Genomic DNA, 21740 nt, shown 5'->3' with positions numbered 1-21740 from the left:
AGAAACCCTTGTGTTGTTGAATCTTAGAGAGCAAGAACCACAAATATCGAGCCTCTAGTGGTTCACACCCAACACTAGCAAGAGGATGAGAGAGGAGAGAGAGTAGAAGGAAGCTTAGAATTTTAGCTATCTCTTGAGGGTTTTGAATGGCCGAAAATCCTAGGGTGGAGAGGCCTTTATATAGTACACCCAGAAACCCTAGATAAGTTCCAAAACAATAAAATAACAAAATCTTACTTTTGATATTTATCTGGTTTCGTAATTATCCTCCAAGGATAATTCTGGAGATTCTAGATATTCTAGATCCTCTAGAACCATAGAAAAATGTCAAAGGCTTTAGGTTGGTTCTAGAATGCCTCTTGTTCAACTATTGAACGATTGCACTTTAGCCCCTGCACTTTTAATTAATTCCTTTAATCCTAAAAATTAATTTCAATTAATTTCTGATTAAATATTAATTAAATATTACTATTTCTAATTAATATATTATTCTCATAATATATTAACAAATCATTTATTTGATTTCTAATTAATTTATTAACCAAGTAATAAATTAATAAACCAGTGTCTCTCTCTCTCTATAAAAACTATCATATTCAATTGCTAAGTTTGAGGGCAACGCAAAAGGATTGTGCTACTATCAATTCAATTTTATAACAATTATAGTTATGAGCTTAGACACCTAATCCAACATCATCAAAAAACAATATCACAAGTTTGCGTAAATAAGGTGAGTAGATTCGGTTCATGGTTGCCTGGAAGGTCAACGGTGCATTGGTGAGCCCGAAGGGCATGACCGAGAACTCATAATGGCCGTTGTGGATCCTGAAAGCAGTTTTATACACATCTCTGTCATGTACTCGAATCTGATGGTAGCCTGCCCAGAGATCTAGTTTGGCAAATATAATGGCGCCTCCCAGCTTATCAAACATCTCATCAACTGTCGCTATGGGGAACCTATCTTTTACTGTTACTGGGTTCAATGCTTGGTAGTCTACACACAATTGGTAGGTTCCGTCTTTATTTTTTACCAATAAAACCAATGAAATTCATTTGATGTGGAGTGTTCGGTTTGGAGTGTTACCTATGATGGTAATTTGTATTGGCGTGTTTCCTGTGTTCGGTGTTGGTAACAGGGGAGGTTTGCGCCGTTCAGTTTTTGGTAGACACCGTTTGTGGGTTGTTCCTGTGGCAGCTTGGAATGGAAGGTGGTTATTGGTAGGGGCTGTTGGTGTTGAGCTCCATTGTCTACTACGTCCGACGATTGACCATTCGTCTTCAAAACAGGCTTTTGATATCTTAGCTAAAGCAAAAGCTTCTCCCATGGTCTGGTGTAACATTCGTCACTTGAGGTAATAATTATTTAATATTTCTTTAATTAATTGTGGGGCTAAGTATTTAATAGATGGATTATTGAGTGGACCATTAGTGAGTGGGCCGTACAGTTAGGCTACCCAGAAGACGTACGTTGGGCGTAGCCTTGGTGTACGCGGGGAGTAGAGGAGCATTGGATACAGGGGGGGGGGGGCGCATGCACATACACGCAACGTATGTGAGCAGATTCCAAATCCTAATTTTCAGGGTTTAAGCCATATAAATACAACATTATGACTCAAACCCTAGCCTCCTTACCAGCCTCTCAACCTTAGAAACCCTAGATAGCTTCCCTTTTCTCATTCTTGTGTGTGTTTGGCCTTGTGAGGCTTGTTTTGGAGCTTAGAAGCTTGAAAGAAGGAAGGAGAAGCTAGTGAAGAGGAACTTGAGTATCTTGAGCTCATAGATCCGGGATAACATCATCATTTGGGACTCTTTGAAGGTATAAAGATCACAAATTTCCTCAAGTATGCTTAGATCAAGTGTAGTGATGTTTTGGACATGTTTAGTCCAAAGAATGGATCTTTATGACTCAAATTCGTTTCTAGGCCAAGGGTTGCCACCCTTAGTGATATATGAGCCCTATAAGTAGTAAAGTTTTGATCTTTAAGGCCCATTTGTGACCATGCATGAGTTTTGGGTCATTTCCATGGAAGTTAGTTGCTATATTCCAAGTTTGGGGTCATTTGGTGGGTTACATGCCACCAAGTAATCGACTTTATGAGTTAAGACATGCCAAGGGACTCAAATCTGTAATATGGGCTTAAGGTCTTAATGGAATAAGCACTTTGAAGTTTATGGCTTAACAGGGTAGTACGCTGAGCGTACAAGCCGGTAAGCACAACGTACAAGCCATGCAGCAGTACCCTTAGCGTATAGAGGAGTACGCCCAACGTACTCTCAGGATTGGGCTTGGCGATGTTTGGGCCTCGGTTTATGCCAATCCTTGGACTTTGCAGTTATTGGCCCATTAGAAGTCAGATAATGGACCAAGGACATGTTTGGGCTTAAGGGAAGGCCTATTTGAGAAGTTGGTCCCAATTTAGAAAATTGGGCCATTAGTGGGCCTTTAGTGGGCCATTAGTGGGATTGGAAAGATTAAATGGAATTGGGCCTGGGCTATGGTCCAAACTAGATCAGGGGGTAAAATGGTCATTTTACCCTAAGAAGGTTATTGGATTTTGACTAAGTGTTATTGTTAATGATAGTCGTGGAGTCGCAGGAGCAGCCGATAGAGATTCCTTACCGAGAAGTTCAGCAGCCAGCTTTGTGAAGTGACTTTTCCTCCAGTAGGAACGGGTCGAAGGCACCAATGCTGACCCGTTTATGTATGTTAGCATATATCGGACTTAGGTCCGATGTCGGGGTTAGCCCGATGTAGGTTATATGTTTCTGGACTTCGGTCCGATGCCGGGGAAAGCCCGAGGAATGTTTGTATGCTTGATGTCTTTGTCATTCTTGGATGTGTTTGTTTATATGTTCCAGGCTTTGGTCCGATGCCGGGGCAAGCTCTAGGAATATTTAGCTTATAAGTTATGTTTATATGTTCCAGGATTCGGTCCGATGCCGGGGAAATCCCGAGGAATGATTATGTGCTTATGTTATGTGTATATGTTATATGATTTCTTGATATGTTATATGTGTTCCGGACTTCGGTGCGACGTCGGGCAGGGCCCGATGCCGGACTTCGGTCCGATGTCGGGTGGGGCCCAATGCCGGGCGGGGCTCGATGCCGGACTACGGTCCGATGCTGGGCGGGGCCCGATGTAGCGGGCAAGGCCTAATGTATGTCATTATGTGATTATGTGTATGGTATGTGGTAGTTTTGGGAGACTCACTAAACTTCGTGCTTATAGTTTTCAGTTTTGGTTTCAGGTACTTCCGGTAGCAACGGGAAGATCTCAGGATGATTGCAGTGCACACACCATATGTTCCGCCTGGGATTTTTATACTCTGATGTTGTTGACAAATGTTATTGTATTTTGAGATACACCACTTATGTTTTATGAGATGATTTGGATTATTATGGATTTATTTATAATTTAAAATGAAATTTTTGGATTGTATTTTTGGGATGTTTCATCTGGGGCTTAGCCACAAGTTGTTCCCTATGAAAGGGTGGCTTAAGCCCTGAAGTGTAGAAAGAGATGAGTAAACTTTAACTGATGTTGGTAACTCGGTTCATTAGTTTCTCGAATTTTGCTGGGTATTGTGTCACGGTGCCTTGTTGGATTAGTTTGGGGAACGCCCCTTGTGGGTCTTCGTATTTGGATGGTCCGAACCGCTCACGAACGTTTTCTAGAAATGATTCCTAAGTCATGACCAGGTTGTTGCATTTCATCCAACGAAACCATTATGTTACATCACCCTCCAGGCTGAACCCAATGATCTGTAGTTTTTGTTCCGTTATGGTCCCATGTAGCCCAAAGTACTCTTCCATTACGAAGATCCAAGTTTCAGGTCCGTTAGCATTGAACCGGGGTACATCCAGTCGCATAGATCTGGGTATTGTGGTTCCATGATCTCCATTGCTTCCTCTTGCGCTACATTGTTTTTATTGCCTGTACTTCTTTAGCCAAGGTTTCAATCTTTTAAGTTAGGGCATCTACTTGCTCGTTTATCAACAGTCGTAAGGTTTCTTCATCTATGGGGCGGTATCTATCAATATAAGCACCAATTTATACGATTAATTGGATGCGTCACCTGCACTCTTTAAGTGAGTGCCAACTCCAACAGAAGAAGAAGAAAAAAGAAAAGAAGAGTTAACCCAAAATCAAGCCTTCGAGGACTTGGGTACGCCAACCATTAAATACTTAAAAACAAAACAAAACCAATCCCAAACAATTCAATCGTCTTTATCCAAATGAAATTCAATAAAACTATAATTACCCTAATCGACTCCTTTCTGATAACATAATCCTTGTGCCAAAGGGGCGTCACCGGGACACGACTGGACCGTCTTGATGCACCCGGTTTCGTCGTAACAACATCCTCTGTGCACGTCCCGTCCCAACACAAGTCCATTTTCTAGTGATTGAAGCCCTAAAAATATTTTGAGGAGCCATGATTTTAGAATAAGAAGTATATTGTTTGAGTAACACATGAGGTTATTATAACCAAGACTACTAGTTACGAGTTTTTTTTTTTCTCATTGAAATTTAACATTTTTTTGTTTGTAAAACGTTAAAATATACATCTATATAATTAGTTTTTAAACAATATTAACCCTTTTATGAATATAAAAAAAACTTAAAATTTTGTCAATGAGTCCAAAAACTTATGTTATGAGTTGTTTATATTTTAACAACTTTGTATTCAAAAATAATATGCATATATTAAAAATAGATTTACAATAAAATAAGAATTTAAACACACACACACACACACATATATATATATATATATATATATATATATATATATATATATATATATATATATATATATATATATATATTGTAACATCCTAAAATTCAAGACCAAAAATTTCATTTTAATTAAGTTAATATAAAAGCCGATAGTATAAAAACATCCATAGTGCAATCTCATATCCAAACCAATATGTCAATAATCAAAACATTTCATAATGAAACAACATTAGACTATAATCTCAAAGATCTCATGTGCGGAAATCATAGTGTGATGTGTTGTGATCATGCCAACTCCTTTCCTTTCGAAGAATTAGTACGTGAAACCAAAACTGTAAACCGTAAGCACGAAGGTTAGTGAGTTACCCCATCATACCACATACCATACAATAAACATACTTCAAGACATATTTGGGTGCCCGGCCTACCCTGTGGAGCATATATGGGTGCTCAACCTACCCATGTCAGGCATATTGGGGTGCTCAACCTACCCCTGTCAGGCATATTTGGGTGCCAACCTACCCTGTCAAGCATATCTAGGTGCTCGACCTACCCTGCCAGGCATATATGGGTGCCCAACTTACCCTCCGGTTTATTTCAACCGGCTACGAGGACTATTTCACCCCCTACCACTACCACATAATAACATAGCATAACATACTGTCAGGCATATCTGGGTGCCCGACCTACCCTCCGGTTTATCTCAACCGACTACGGGGTCTAACCTACCCCTCCTACCATTATCACTTAATATCATAGCATACTAACACATAAAGCATAACAGATAGTGGCATACCAAACAATTATCACGAAGACGATCATCTCAACTATAGTCAACTACTAGTGGGCCGACATTGGTGCCTTCGACCCACTTCTACTGGAAGGTAACTCACCTCACACTGCTGAAGTCCCGCAGACAAAACTCTAGCTGCTGGATTACAGATTCCCGAACTGTCAACATGAAAATAACACCCAATTAATAATTGGGTTCCAATTCATAACCATAAGTCCATGCTTGGGGTAAAAAGACTACTTTACCCCCAACCTAGCTTGATTCAAGCCCAAGGCCCAAGCTCACACTCCAAAAGTCCAAAAGTCAAACAATGGACCAAAGCCTAACATATGGCCCAATTTTCCAAATTGGGCCCAGACCTCTACATGGTCTTACCTTAAGTCCCAACCATTTATTCTAGTCCAAACATTTGGCATTCCGATGGTCCAATATCTCATAGTCATCAAGGCCCAGCTATGGCCCATCTACGGCCCAATTTTCCAAATTGGGCCCATACCCCGCACATGGGCCTTACCCTAAAGCCCATCCAAATATTCTAGTCCATATACTTGTTCTTGGATGGCCCATCACTAACCCAACCACCAAAGCTCAACAGAAAGGCCTAACTCAAGGCCCAATCAAAATTAGGGTTTTCACATAAAATAACGATTAGGGTTAAGTGTTATCGCTTAACCCATTAAGGACTTAATCCATTAAGTCCATCACTCTACTAGGTCAACCATACAAGGTGGTCGGGATTAATCCATAATTCCAATCCAATGGTCCAAACATGCACGTCCCGACAATTCCAAATTAACATATCCAAAATTAGGGTTTTCTAAATCCTAATTGGGGTTTCCAGCCTAATCGCGTTCCAGTTAGTCCATTTGTTAAGTTTTTAGGTTAATTAATGTTAATTAAGTCGGACACCACCCACTACCACCTCGGGTAGTGGTGGTTAATGGAGGCTCACGACAGCGGCAACGACCTCGTGGTGGTGGTTATAATTTTAGACTAAATATGTCCAAGCATCTAAACTGACAATCCAATCACAAAATGCACACCACCACCCAACACGGCGGCTGGTGGCGGTAGAAAGCGGCAGCCACCACCTCACGGTGGTGGTGGTGGGTTTCTTCGAATTTTCCAGCCATACAAATGCATTATACAACATTTTATCCAAGATAAAACACACATATAATGTAACACACACACATGCACAACCATCCTTGTGGCGGCCGGCGGTGGCAGCCACCATGGTGGTTCCCTTACAGCTTCCGGCCAACAAAAAATATGCACACACCATTGGCAGCAGCGGCACTCGACTTCATACGCTACGAATGGACACCACCACCCACCTGGCGGCGTGCAGCGATCGGAGGACGGCAGAACAGCAACGCTAGCGGCGGCGGCGACGGTGGTGCGATTATCGGCAGAACAGAAGAGGAAGGAGGCACATCTTCAACCGAGAATAGCGTCGGTGGTCGTGGCTAAGGCGCCACAAGCGAAGAACGAAGTAAAGAAGCGGCAACTGCGAGCTATAGCAGTAGCGATAGAGGATGGGACGTCCGCCGGTGGTCCTCGTCGTCGTCGGCAAAGGGAGTAGCGACGGTGGTTGCTTGGCTGATTGAAAAATGAGAGAAAAGGGGTGGTGGCGGCTGATGTACCCAAGTGGCGGCCGACTCTAATTTTTAGGGTTAGGTTTACATGGCATGGGTGACGGGTTTATATGCCATTTAAATACAACTTCCCCCATGTATACATTTCCAGCCCCTCCTTATCAATTTCTTTGAACATGAATCCATAATTTACCCTTTTAGCCCCAACTCTAAAAATCCTCTCATAACAAGTCCAATATTTTACCAAACACCCCCTGACTTCTGAAAATCTTTACAAAATAACTCCTAGAATTACACTTTAACCCCAGAAAATCCAATTTATATTATTTGGCTCCCCAAAACCAACACCCCGCTAAATATTATAGATTTTAGGACTACTACTCATTTATTAATTTTATCTATTTACTTATTTAATAAACGAGATGTTACAACTCTCCTCCACTTAAATTAGATTTCGTCCTCGAAATCGTTCCTTACCATTCCTTATACGCTAGACAACTTGAACGACATGGCCAAAATCCCGAGCATAACCCAATTATCCCTGCAGAGTGCAGATCACTTATACTTGGCCAAGGCTCAGATGATCCTTCAAGTGGGAGACTTACCCGTAACGGTTAGTTCTCAGACATGAGTTGCGCAATAGGGTCAAATCAATTACTCTGAGATTATTTAATTCCACTGCGAGTGACTTATCACTTCCCAATCAATCAGTTATTCTGTACGTACTTGCGAACCTAAAACACTAATACTGTCTAAGACACCGAAACTTCACGAAACACTGAACTTCCTGAAACAGTATGCTGCCTCATGGCTGCTCTCCAAAATCTACCGAGACCTCCCTGGTGTCAATTCGTTTGCCAGTCATCTGAAATACCGGGTTCCGACATGGTTGCGGAGCCAAAAGACTCCCACACAGTCGCCCCACACGACTTCCGAACGAAATCCTCGTCTGCCAATAGTTGTCATTAGTTATCTTGCCACTATGGCTCTAACGATCTCCTGATCCAACCGATCGGGTCTATACGTCGAATCCTGACGTCACTGAATCCAAGGCTAAAAGTGATTGCTACATGACCAAGGGTAGCCTTATATAAAAAACGACTTTAAACGGTCCATCGCTTCCTTGATCCCATGACTGCAATGGTGTTCCAACGGTCTTATCAATGGCTCAAACAGGTCTAATTCATTTGGGGAAATCTGTAAACCAATCCGTGGATTTTCCACGCCCTCACTGTTGCACCCGAACTGGTGGGTACCACTGTTCCTTCCGCGATCTAACTACACTCCCATGCTATCTACCAACCTAGTGAATGCTACGGCTACACCCGTAGACTTACAACATTATAACACTATTTGCAAACCTTGTGAATGATACGGCTACACCTACAGACATACAACGCTCTAGCTCTATCTGCCAACCTTGTGAATGTTGCGGCTACACCCGCAGACTTACAACACTCTAGCACTATCTGCCAAACTTGTGAATGCTACAGCTACACCCGCAGACTTACAACACTCTAAAACTATCTGCCAACTTTGTGAATGCTATGGCTACACCCGCAATCTTACAACATTCTAACACTATCTGCCAACCTTGTGAATGCTACGGCTACACCCGTAGTCTTACATCACTCTAACACTATTTTCCACCCTCGGTCCTACAGCCAATCCAACTATACCCATCCTGGGTCGAACACGCACTTGACCTAACACTCAACTGAACCTGAGTCCTGAATGGACCTCTAACCTGGTCCCGAAACCTGCTATCCGATGCCAAGGAAAGGCGTGAACCAAATGTTGGAACGTTTTCCGAACTCTCAACTTACATAATTCTCAACCTAGACGGTCTGTCGACCGCCTTCCTCCCTGAAGGGGATGCGAAACTCATCCTAGTTTCACACCTATTTCTGCTCCTGAATACATGGTCGATTCTCCCCCACTTAGATTTGACTAAGTCTTCACGACACGTGAGAATTGAAGGATTCCCAATCCTTCTTACTTTCTAATAATCCACTGTCTACAACCTGTGCTTACCAATGCTAGCAATCAATTACCAGTCAAACCTTAAGATCGTGCATCCTCTGAAATCTTGAAGAGTACCCTTGAAATCTGGTCCAGTCTGATACCTCAATCTACATCCCATGCTGGTGACTGGAGACCTTAATCTTTACCCTGGCTGGCGAATCCTCATTCCCATTTCCATTCTCGCAGCAAAACTGAACTCTAACCGAACACAACCCATGCGAAAATATAATTCTCTTGAACATCCAATAATCAAACACCTATGTGTCTAACACCCGTATCTTCCTGCTACCGCTCCTTTCCTAGTGTCAGTGGTGCTAGAACCCAGAAGTTCTCCCTTAGGCCACTGCCGATCATGCCAGAACAGATGATGAAACCACTATATCCCATCGATACAGGTGGACTAGCTTGATGAAGCTAACCACATGCCTTCCATATAATAGCCCTGACCGATCTCTACTACGAATCGAGAGAACACTAAACACCCCGATCCAGCAAAAGGGAAACGACCTTTTAGTAACTACTTAGTAATTTACGGTATGCAATGGGCATATAACAATATTTGATGATCTAACCCAACAGGAGCAAGGAAATAAACCAGGGATACAATTACCCAACCCGCTACAATATTCCAAACCAAAGAAAAATTCCCACAACAATGTGCCGATAAAACTGAAAGAAGGCAAGTTTACATACCCGCAACATCGCCTGTTGGAGTTCTGACTTCTCCTGTCTGACACTGCAGGGCCTGACTCCTATCTGCTGGGGCTCCTGCCCCACCCTCTCGACCATCAGAGATTTGCAAAATAGCCAGAGCAGGCGCCTTCACTGCTCATCCCCTCCTCCTTGGATAGTCGGACTTCTTGTGACCCACCTGATCGCAGTGAAAACATAATGGGCTTGCCCCCTGAGAACAATCTCTGCTGACATGACCAACCCCGCCACACTTGTAGCAGCCTAAACCCCTGGAATGACAAACTCCCTTATGCACTTTCCCGCACGTGCTGCACTGACTCCGGCCCTGCTGGCCTTTCACCCGATGATCAGAAGTCTTGGGTCTCTTCCCGGGACCCTCTACTATATGCACCTGGTATGACACTCTCTTCCCAAAGAGCTCCAAATCGATCTCGCATCCTCAGACTTTGGAAGTCATATCCTTTAGGGTCTGACACCTTGTCACGCTTACTAGCTCACTTGCCAATGGCTGAGCTGCAACAGCTGGAACATCCTCTGCCCCAAACCGGGTCATAAACTCCTCCCAAGACATAGTCTCCAATTCAGAAAGCGCAATAGATCGCGCAATAAATTCCCAACAACTCCTTGCCGCCCGATACAGGAGATCCAAGCTGAACCGAACCTTGGCTCCTATGGGGTAGGGGCTAGTGTTGAAAACACCTTCCATCTCCTCAATCCAATGCGAACTCAATATATTGCCAGTCCTTCCCTTGACTGGCTCACCACCTGAGCCGAGACCTAATCCTGAGCCAGAACCGCCTCCTTGAGTGCTCATCTCCAAAATGAAAAACCACAAAACCACTGCTCAAAACATACTCAACGATTCTCCTCCCTGAAGCTTCTCAGATTCTTCAAGACTCTCACCGATTCGAGTATAGATCCTGTGCTTTCAGTAGTACGGGCCCAATACTACCTTCCACACCTATCCATACTTTCCTCAACAATCCTCCTGAATCCTACAAGTCACTTCCTCAAACTGATGCACCCAAGTCTCACTAAACCTCACTACTAACCCACTGAAGCATATCCTAGGCTTTCCTAGGTTCCTGAACGCACCCAGTCCTCAACTGCTGAAAGATTCCCAATAATGTCAACTAGCTATCTCATGAATATAGTCACATGGAATAGAGATCAGATAATCCTTCGAGTAAAAGACTCAATCCTAGAACGGTTGGACTCAGACGAGAGTTGCGTAATAGGGCCAAGTCCATTACTCTGAGATTATCCAGCCTGTGCCACATGTGTCTTAGCATATTCACTTAATAGCTAGCTCGCATTGCTAAGAGTCCCACAAAGCACAAACAAGCAACATTCGGATAAAAGAAAAACTAACCAACATACTCCAATCAATCCATTCTATTCAACTATCTGAACCATACTAACAGACAATTCCAAGAGCTCAAACAATCAGGCATAACCTAAACAGGTCGTCCTATCACTGACTGATCAGTACTAGCCTGCAGATCTACAAGCACATATAGTAGGCATAAAAGGCATCCTTTCTAGATCCTTATCCCTAATCTAGCATGCAGTTCACATATTCTCAATTCATATCATTACATAACATAACATGCATGGGTATCTTGGGAAAAACTTACTTGAGCTCGGCTGATTGCACGCATCACACTCCTTGTTCTTTATCAATAACTCTTTATTTTAATTTTAGAAAAATTATTTTCTTGTAAAAACCTTTCAAACCCCCGATTTGAGTCCAAACACCCCCGAAGGTGTGTCCGAATCCCTCAAACCAAGGCTCTGATACCAACTTGTAACATCCCAAAATTCAAGGCCAAAAATTTCATTTTAATTAAGTTAATATAAAACCGATAGTATAAAAACATCCATAGTGTCATCCCATATCAAAACCAATATGTCAATAATCAAAACATGTCATAATGAAACAACATCAAAGTATAATCCCAAAGATCTCATGTGCGGAAATCATAGTGTGATGCGCTGCGATCATGCCGACTCCTTTCCTTTCGAAGAATTAGTACCTGAAAACAAAAACTGTAAACCGTAAGCACGAAGCTTAGTCAGTTCCCCCATCATACCACATACCATACAATAAACATACTGCCAGACATATTTGGGTGCCCGACCTACTCTGTTGAGCATATATGGGTGCTCAACCTACCCATGTCAGGCATATCGGGGTGCCCGACCTACCCCTATCAGGCATATCTGGGTGCCCGACCTACCCTGTCAAGCATATCTGGGTGCTCGACCTACCCTGCCAGGCATATATGGGTGCCCAACTTACCCTCCGGTTTATTTCAACCGGCTACGGGGACTATTTCACACCCTACCACTACCACATAATAACATATCATAACATACTGTCAGGCATATCTGGGTGCTCGACCTACCTTCCGGTTTATCTCAACCAGCTACGGAGTCTAACCTACTCCTCCTACCACTATCACATAATATCATAGCATACTAGCACATAAAGCATAACAGATAGTGGCATACCAGACAATTATCACGAAGACAATCATCTCAACTATAGTCAACTACTAGTGGGCCGACATTGGTGCCTTCGAACCACTTCTACTAGAAGGTAACTCACCTCACACTGCTGAAGTCCCGCAGACAAAACTCTAGCTACTGGATTACAGATTCCCGGACTGTCAACATGAAAATAACACCCAATTAATAATTGGTTCCAATTCATAACCATAAGTCCATGATTGAGGTAAAAAGACTACTTTACCCCCAACCTAGCTTGATTCAAGCCCAAGGCCCAAGCTCACACTCCAAAAGTCCAAAAGTCAAACAATGGACCAAAGCCCAACATATGGCCCAATTTTCCAAATTGGGCCCAGACCTCTACATGGTCTTACCTTAAGGCCCAACCATTTATTTTACTCCAAACATTTAGCATTCCGATGGTCCAATATCTCATAGTCATCAAGGCCCAGTTATGGCCCATCTAATGCCCAATTTTCCAAATTGGGCCCAAACCGCTCACATGGGCCTTACCCTAAAGCCCATCTAAATATTCTAGTACATATACTTGTTCTTGGATGGCCCATCAATATCCCAATCACCAAATCCCAACAAAAAGGCCCAACTTAAGGCCCAAACAAAATTAGGGTTTTCACATAAAATGACGATTAGGGTTAAGTGTTCTCGCTTAACCCATTTAGGACTTAATCCATTAAGTCCATCACTCTACTAGGTCAACCATAGAAGGTGGCCGGGATTAATCCATAATTCCAATCTAATGGTCTAAACATGCGGCCCCCGACTATTCCAAATTAACATATCCAAAATTAGGGTTTCTAAACCCTAATTAGGGTTTCCAGCCCAATCGTGTTCCAGTTAGTTCATTTGTTAAGTTTTTAGGTTAATTAATGTTAATTAAGTCGGGCACCACCCACTACCACCTCGGGTAGTGGTGGTCAACGGCGGCTCACGGCGGCAGCCACCACCTCACGGTGGTGGTTATAATTTTAGCTTAAATATGTCCAAGCATCTAAACTGACAATCCAATCACACAATGCACACCGCCACCTATTGTGACATGTCCTATGAGGGATGATATGTTGTATGGCAGATCTGACGTCCAAACTTTCCTGAGAACACAACACAAAGGAATCGTTAAAGGACGACCGAGTGTTTTCCCTGGACGTCGCTCCGACGATCAAGTTAGTTTTTTGAGAGAGTTAATTTTAGGGTAATATTCGTGAGATATAAGATGGATCCCTTCCTTGAGGCGGAAGAGCTCATTTTATACCTTCTTCTAACAAATCGTGGGGACCTCGTCCGATGAGCGTGAGACGTGGCCTCCTTTGACTGGGAGGATCACACCCTCATTAACTAATTGCCTGGTGATGTAAGTTCTGGGCGTCACCTAAGCTTTTTGTCACGTCCTGATTGGTCATGAGTGAATGAGAAGATCGCGGGGGATATTCGTCCCTCGTGGGGGAAACAAACTGCCACGTCGGTGCTAGACTGCCTTGGCCAAGACCGGGCCTTGGCCAAAGTCCTGACGAGATAACGTCTCGTTTATGATTTTTGTTACATTTAACGTGAGCGTTAATGGTAAAGTTAACAAGTCCCTTAGACCAGTAGGATTCTGCATTCGTGACGTAGCAGAGTTGTTCTAGGTTACTCACAGGCACGTGGCGGGCTGCTATTGATAGCTTATGCAGTTGGCAGGGTGAAATCACCGTTGTTCAGTGGTTTATCATGAAAACAGTTCGCTGCCCCTATTGTGGTATTTAAGGCTTTGTTCCTCCTGGTTTTCCTTATTACCTTCTACTTGTCTCTCTTTGACTTCTTGTTCTTGAGAAAGAAAAACCCTTTCAACCCCTTCTTCATATTTTTTCATGGCTACCACTCGCGCTTTGGGGAGAGATCTTACCGCTGAAGAATGGGAGTCTTTTGAGTTCCGATCCGGGTTCGTTCCCAAACACGGAGTGCAAATCTCCCTACCCGATGCTTCACTTTACAGTCTGCCTGAGGGCAAAGTCGGCATCCCAATCGCCTTGTTCGAAGCAGGTCTGCGCTTGCCCACCACTGATTTCTTCAACCTGATCATCCGGGAATACGGATTTTCGGTGAGAGACTTGACCCTTATCGCTATAAACAAGATAGTGGGTTTTAAACTCCTCTGTCGTGCCCTAGGCCGTCTGCCGACTGTTTCGGCTTTCAAGCACTTCTTTAATCCCTCTACTCAGTCGGGGACTCGAACCTTCTCTTGTCGGCGGGGAGTCCCTACTCTTATCCACGATAAGAAATCTAAGAAGAACTGGCAGGAGAAGTTCTTGTGGGTGAACAACGATCTCGTGGTGCTTAGTTACCTGAGGGCCAAGGTGTATGTCGACCATGCTCTGACACTTTTTGGTTCTGACAAGGAACTGGCGGATTTCCTTGAGAAGATCAGGGTCAACGGTGAAGATTTGCTTGATTGTTTCTTGGCCGCCAGCGGAATGAGTGCCGCTTGGAGGGCCCGCGGAAATATGCCCGAGTTTTTCGTTGGGAAAGAGGGTATTTCTCTTGTTCCTCTCCGCCCCACCTTTTTTTTGAAAATTTGGCAGAGTACGTTTAAATCGGCATTATGTTTTACCGTTGTTATCTTTTGTTTTGTTGCCAGTTGTGGAGGAAGTTGTTTCTTTAGAAAGAGCTCTTCAGGGTATGTTCGATGATGAGCTTCAGTGTCGTGACGTTGATCTTGGGGAGGCTCTACCACCGCCTGTTTCTAGACGAGGAATCGAGGCAACTGTCGGTTCTGACAGTGCCACCAACACCGGAGAGGATCTAGATCTGCAGGACATTGTTGTTGGATTAGGTGTCTAAGCCCATAACTATAATTGGTATGTACTTGACCCGAGAGTAGCATGGTCCATTTGGGCTGCATATCACCAGGACAACTTGATAGGATGGACTTTTGAGAAGAGGTTATTTATGATTTATTAATATATTATAAGCTCTAATATATTAATATGAAATCATATTATTTAATTAGTATTGATCAAGAATTAATTTGGAATTAATTTTGTGATCAAAAGAGACTAATTAAATATATGGGGATTGATTTGGTAAATCATTCATTCTTATGGTGTGGGCCAATGATCCATGATTCTTTAGGTTGGGCTAAACCAATGTTACAACCCATGGATGATCCATGGGGGTTTAAACCCATGGAGCCTAAGGAATATGGAAGGTGATACACATTAGGGTTTATATGGTGTAACCCTAATCTTGCCACACTATATAAGAAGCCCCTTAGCATCCAAAATTGGCTACTAGATGCACTAGATACACTAGTGATCCTTGGAGTTCCATGAGCCGATTTGGTGCAAGAAATACTCTCTCAAAAGTCTCCTTTGTTCTAGGTGTGTTGTGATTCCATTTGAGGTGCAACACTTGGGGCACTAAGTTCTTAAAGTCCAAACTCAAGAAGTCCTACAAGCTACAACAAAGAGGTAACTCTATAACTCAATTCCATGTTGTTTATATCAATTGTATGCTAGTTGTAGGCTTAATGCTTTGGAAACAATACTGCATGTATAATTAGTGAAAACATAGATCCAAAGCATTTAGGGTTGTATGTGCACCATACGATGTTGTAGTATACTTAAACCCATCAATTGTTGTCACTGGTGTTTCTCATAAGGATCCTACACCTTCCGGGTCCCCGAGGAGTCTTCGCCGTGTCAAGAGGCGTTTTGCTTTCCTGGAAGCCTCTTCCGGTGGTCGAACTGAGTATGATAGCACCAGGCCTCCTCTTCGTAAGAAACGTAATCTGAGTTTCTTACTGGAGGGTACTAAGGATTCCAACCGTGCCCCCAATGAAGGTCCTCCGAAACTGTCGGAGGGGGCACAAACTAAGGCGACTGAATTGCCCTGTCATACGGGAGAAAAAATCATCGAGAAAACCAACCATGTTCCCACAACTGGGGGAGTTGAGGCAGAGACTGGGTCTTCGCCTCCCCATGGTCTTGCCTCAACCTCTTCTGGTAAAACCGCAACCATCCCCCTTCTGGTGGGTCCTCATCCGGATGCCTATAAGCCAACTTGGAGACTAACTGCCCAAGATCTTGTCTCCGATCACGACACCAATCTCGAGTGGTGTCAACACGCATTTCCTCTTGCTACTACTGAGGCCCTAACTGTCCTTTCAGACGAGCACATGATTGGCGGCTTGCGCTACGCTGCCGCCAAGTGTCATCTTATTTGGTCGCGGCCGCTGAACGTATCTTCGAAATGGAGACCCCCCAGTCTGATTCTGACAGGAGGGGTATTGAATTTGAAGAGCTGAAAGCCCATGTGGCAAAGTTAGAAGCTGAGAAGATCAGTTGGTAGGCTAAGCAGGAGGCGGCGCTGCTCGAGAGGGCAAGCTTGGCAGATCAAGTGGTGAAGCTAGAGGAAGAGATGGGGCGCCTGAACGATCGTGTAGGGCCCCTGACTTTGTAGAAGGTCGGTCTGAACGATCGGAGCTGGAGGTTGATTTTGTTGCTGAGAGCGCCGCAAGGGGAGCGCTGGAAAAGGATATTTATTGTGTCCTTAGTGACGAGCTCAGTCGGGTGGTGGACAGGGTAATCGAGAGCCCCCAGTTTCTCCAGGGTTTGGTTCAGGTGCGGGTGGCTTGTGTGGCGGCGGGGGTGGAGCAGGGGAGGAGGGCTGCTAAGGAGCTGATGATCGCCGGGGAGTTTAGCCCCGAGGTTGAGGTGGACGTGGCCACCAAGGTTCACGAGATGGAAGATGCCCTGGCTGCTTTTACAGAAACAGACTTCACTGGCTATCTTCGCCTGGGTGATCTAGATATGGCCGGGCTTCGTGACCTTTGTCGAGATGCTCAGAGAGATGGATTGGGCCCTGGCCCAAGCTCTTCCCCAGGTGATGGTAACACCCTCGCCCACAAGTAGCGCTGTTTATTTGATTTGTTGTGATGTAATATTAGTGAACAATTTTTCTATTTCTTATTTTGTCGTTTTTTGTCTTCGCTGCCCTCACGAGCGGCCTGAAAGTTAGGGAGTCCGACAACCTGACAATTTCTACTTTATATTTGTGGGTATGAATTTTTGTTGTTACCACACATATTCTCTTGTTTGGTTGCTTAATGTATGTTTTATGTTGGCCATCACATGCTATTTACGCAGGGTTTTCTTGCACCCCTGGTTTGAGTTATGTTATTGGTGAACTCTTTGTGCTTTAGTAAAGTTGGTCTTTGAGAAATTTGTTCTAATTTTCTGCTTAAAGACCCTAGGTTTAGCCAAGATTGTCGTCTTGAGGCTCACCCAATTTTGTTTTTCTCATTAGCGGAAGGTTATGACTCTTCTACACTTATGTCACATGTTCTTTCCTATGTTTGCTATAATGTAACCGATGAACATGTTTTTGTTGGATTAGGTGTCTAAGCCCATAACTATAATTGGTATGTACTTGAATTGATAGCAGCACAGTCCTTTTGGGTTGCCCTCAACCTAGCAACTGGACAAGGAAATTATGAAAGGAGAGATATTAATTTATAAGATTAATAAATTAATATATATATATATAAATGATTTATTAATATGTTAATGGATTAATATATTAATTAGAAATCATTATGTTTAATTAATTGTTAGCCAGAAATTAATCAGAATTGATTTTGGGGTTAAAAGAATTAATTATAAGGTGCAGGGACTAGTTTGCAATTATCTAATAGTTGAGTGGAAGGCTCTAGAACCCCCTTGGAAGAGGGTGGACGAAATCTTTAGGGGAAACCCTAATAATTTCGTCCATAGGGGCTTGGATAAGGCCCTTGGGTTTGCTTAGGCCCTAAGCAAAGGATAACTAGGGTTTCCCTTAAACCCTAGATCCCTCAGCTATATAAGGAGCCTCCTGGTTCATGTTTTTGGTCACTGATTTCTTTGGAAGAAACCCTAAGGCCGAAATTGCATACTCTCTCCATCCTCTCTCCTCCAAGTTTCCTTCTTGCTAGTTCTTGGGTGTGATTCCATTAGAGGCATTACATTTGTGGTGCTAAGCTTCCAAGAAGATCAAGATCAAGATCAAGAGGATTATCAATTGTTTGCTATAACAATTGAAAGGTATGTAACTCCTAAACCCTAGTTTACTATTTTCGAAAATAGCCTCTCTCCTCTAGGGTTCTTGTTTTGCAATTCAAAGTTATATGTTCAATAGTTAAAACATAGATCCAAAGTAGGTTGCATGTGAACTTAGGAATTGTTTTTCTAGTTTATTTGTTTTACCTAAAACCCATCAGTGGTATCAGAGCCATTGTTGTTTTAAATTGAATTGCTATAATAGTTGAATTGCAAATTAGGGTTTATAGCCATTAAACCCTAAAGGCCAAATTTTCGCAATTAGGGTTTTGGATTGAAGGGTTTTCGAAAACCCTAGCCTCCAAAGAACCCTAATCGAAATTAGGGTTAAGGTTTTTAAAACCCTAGCCTCCTCCCTTGTAAATTTCGAAATTTGCTTAGAAGTTTTAGGGTTTCTTGTTTTGGATAATTGTTACTTAATTAGATTAATTGGATAATTATCCTTACCCTATTTTTCGAAATTTAGAGGGATAAGGATTAGGATTAAATTAATGGATTAATTTAATTAGATAATCCTTACAAGATTTAATAATTTGATTAATAGTTAATTAAAAGATAAATATTAAATCTAGTTAATTGGTTTATTTAAATTTAAATTTAATAGCTTAAATTTCGAAATTTATAAACCCTTGAAGTTTTAAAATGTTTTAAAACACACCTTATATATATATTATAATTAAAAGTTTAATATTATATATGTATAAGAATATGGTCAGTCAAATCGCTAGTATGCCTCATTCACGAAGCTAATCTATAAGGGGGGTATAAGGAAACTGCCTATAAAATGGTAGTTGAATGGGTGTCCACTCTCACCCACCGCTTCCTTGATTAGTGGAGGGTCGTTAGCAGAACGGATTTGATAGGACAACTACTTCTCATTAAAAGTATAATGATATTAAAGAAAGTACTAGAACATTATTTTCAAAATCCCAACTCTAGTTACTTTAGGAAAAATGTGAAAAGTATGCTAATCCATGAAATTGCACATTATGCTTTATTGGTCGTTAGTGGAGCGTGTGTGGTTAACCAGCACACTAAAAGGCACTAATAAAGAGTAGTAATGGGTATCTCACAATTGTCATTTTGATGGAGCGTGTGTGGTTTACCAGCACATCAATAGTTAATGATAAAGACAATGAGGTTACCAAGCACATTTGCATGGTTATTCACATCTTGTTTGTGATCCTCGGCATCCCAGTCACAAATAGAAGAGCATAATCTGAGATCAAAACATGCCATTGAATAGTTTCAATGTATCTCAAAAGAATTAGGAATTTCACTTCGTTTGTTTCGTCTGATGGTGGAATTGGTGAATCGTCATTCACCTACCTTTATGAAAATTGCACTTGGATCTCGACATCCCATTTCTAAGTTGTGAATCTTCATAGTTGGATCCTAACCTTGATATTATATCTTTGGGTTATTTTATTAAGGTATCTTGAAATCTAACTAAAACTTTCTTTCTTTTCAGATGTCTACTCCTGGAAACACTTCTGCTTCGTCCTCCTCCAACCAAAACTTCTCTTTGCTCAATATATGCTCCAAAGTCGTTATGGATGGCTCAAACTATAACGATTGGATGCGCAACATCAAGATGGCTCTTCGTTTCGAGAACAAAGAATATGTTCTTGAAAAGGAGCTCAAAGAGCTTGATGAGAATGAAGCTACTCCTGAAGATCTTGCTGCCTACAAGAAACATTACGATGATGCTACCAAAGTGGCATGCATCATGGTGGCAACTATGTCCCCAGAACTGCAGAGGTACTATGTGGACTACTGGCCTTTCGAGATGAACAAGGACCTTATGGAAAAGTACCATAAGCGAGCTCGTCAAGAAAAGTTCGAAGTAGTCAAGTCACTCATGGCTTGCAAGATGAAAGATGGGGAGTCGGTTGTGTCACATGTGCAAAGAATGCAACGCTACATAGAGCGTTTGGTCAAGCTCAATATTCACTTTGATGAGGAATTGGCCATTGACATGGTCTTGAACTCACTTCCTGAATGTTATGGTCAGTTTATTCTAACTTACCATTTGAACAATACTGAGCAGACCTTGGCCCAATTGCACAACTTGTTGAATACAGTTGAGGCAGGGATGAAGGGTAAAAGTATACCCTCCACACCTACGCGTGCCCCTGTTTTGGCTATTGGACAGGGTAAGGGGAAAAAGAGGAAAGGTCCTCCCAAGCAAAACTGGAAGAGCAAGGCTCAAGCTGGGTCATCTAGTAATGGCCCAAAGGCTAAGCCCAATGGTTCCACTCCCCATGTTTCTGATCCAAAAGAGGCAGTTTGCTTTTACTGCAACCAAAAGGGGCATTGGAAGAGATCTTGCCCACAATATCTGCAAGATATCAAGGATGGCAAAGTGAAGCCATCTTCGGCAGGTATTTACACTATTTCTGCTAATAACTCATTATCTTCTCGTTCATGGGTCCTTGATACAGGATGTGGTTTTCATATCTGTTCTGATTTGCAGGGTCTAAAGGAAAGTGAGGAGATAGAGCGAGGAAGGATAAACCTGATCATGGGAAACAGAAAGTCTTCACCAGTAACCAAGATCGGAGTTTATCAGCTTCTGCTTAGTAATGATGTTAGATTAGATTTAATAAATTGTTGCTATTCGTCTGAGATGACGAGAAGCATTATTTCATTTCATGCATTGCTCAGACAAGGTTTTACATATTCTTTTAATGATTTGAATGGTTCAATTTCTGTTTATAAGAATGGTGTTTTTATGTTTGAAGCTTTGCCTTGTAATGGTGTGTATGAAACAGTGACTTGTGTTGATAGCCTAGGAAATAGTGTACTTAATATTGACTTGTCTAATAGTGTAGACAAGGCATGCTTGTGGCATTGTCGTCTTGGACACATTAACAAGAAACGCATAGCCCAACTCCAAAAGGATGGAGTGTTGGAATCATTTGACCTAAAGTCAGATGATATGTGTGAATCTTGTCTTTTGGGAAAGATGACAAAATCACCATTCACAGGGTCTTGTGAAAGAGGTGAAGGTCTGTTGGATCTCATACACACAGATGTGTGTGGGCCCTTCAGATCAACTACAAGAGATGCTAATCGATTCTATGTGACTTTCACTGACGATTATAGAAGATATGGATATATCTACTTGATCAAGCATAAGTCAGAAACTTTTGAAAAGTTCAAAGAGTTTAAGCATGAAGTCGAAAATCAATTGGGCAGAAAGATAAAGATACTTAGATCCGATAGAGGCGGGGAGTATCTTAGTATCGAGTTTAACGACTATCTGAAAGAATGTGGGATAGTCTCA

Source organism: Lactuca virosa, chromosome 9 (assembly GCF_052849685.1).
Source record: "Lactuca virosa cultivar CGN04683 chromosome 9, Lactuca_virosa_CGN04683_v6, whole genome shotgun sequence".
In the NCBI taxonomy this organism is placed as follows: domain Eukaryota; kingdom Viridiplantae; phylum Streptophyta; class Magnoliopsida; order Asterales; family Asteraceae; genus Lactuca; species Lactuca virosa.
Note: the sequence above shows the minus strand (reverse complement) of the source record.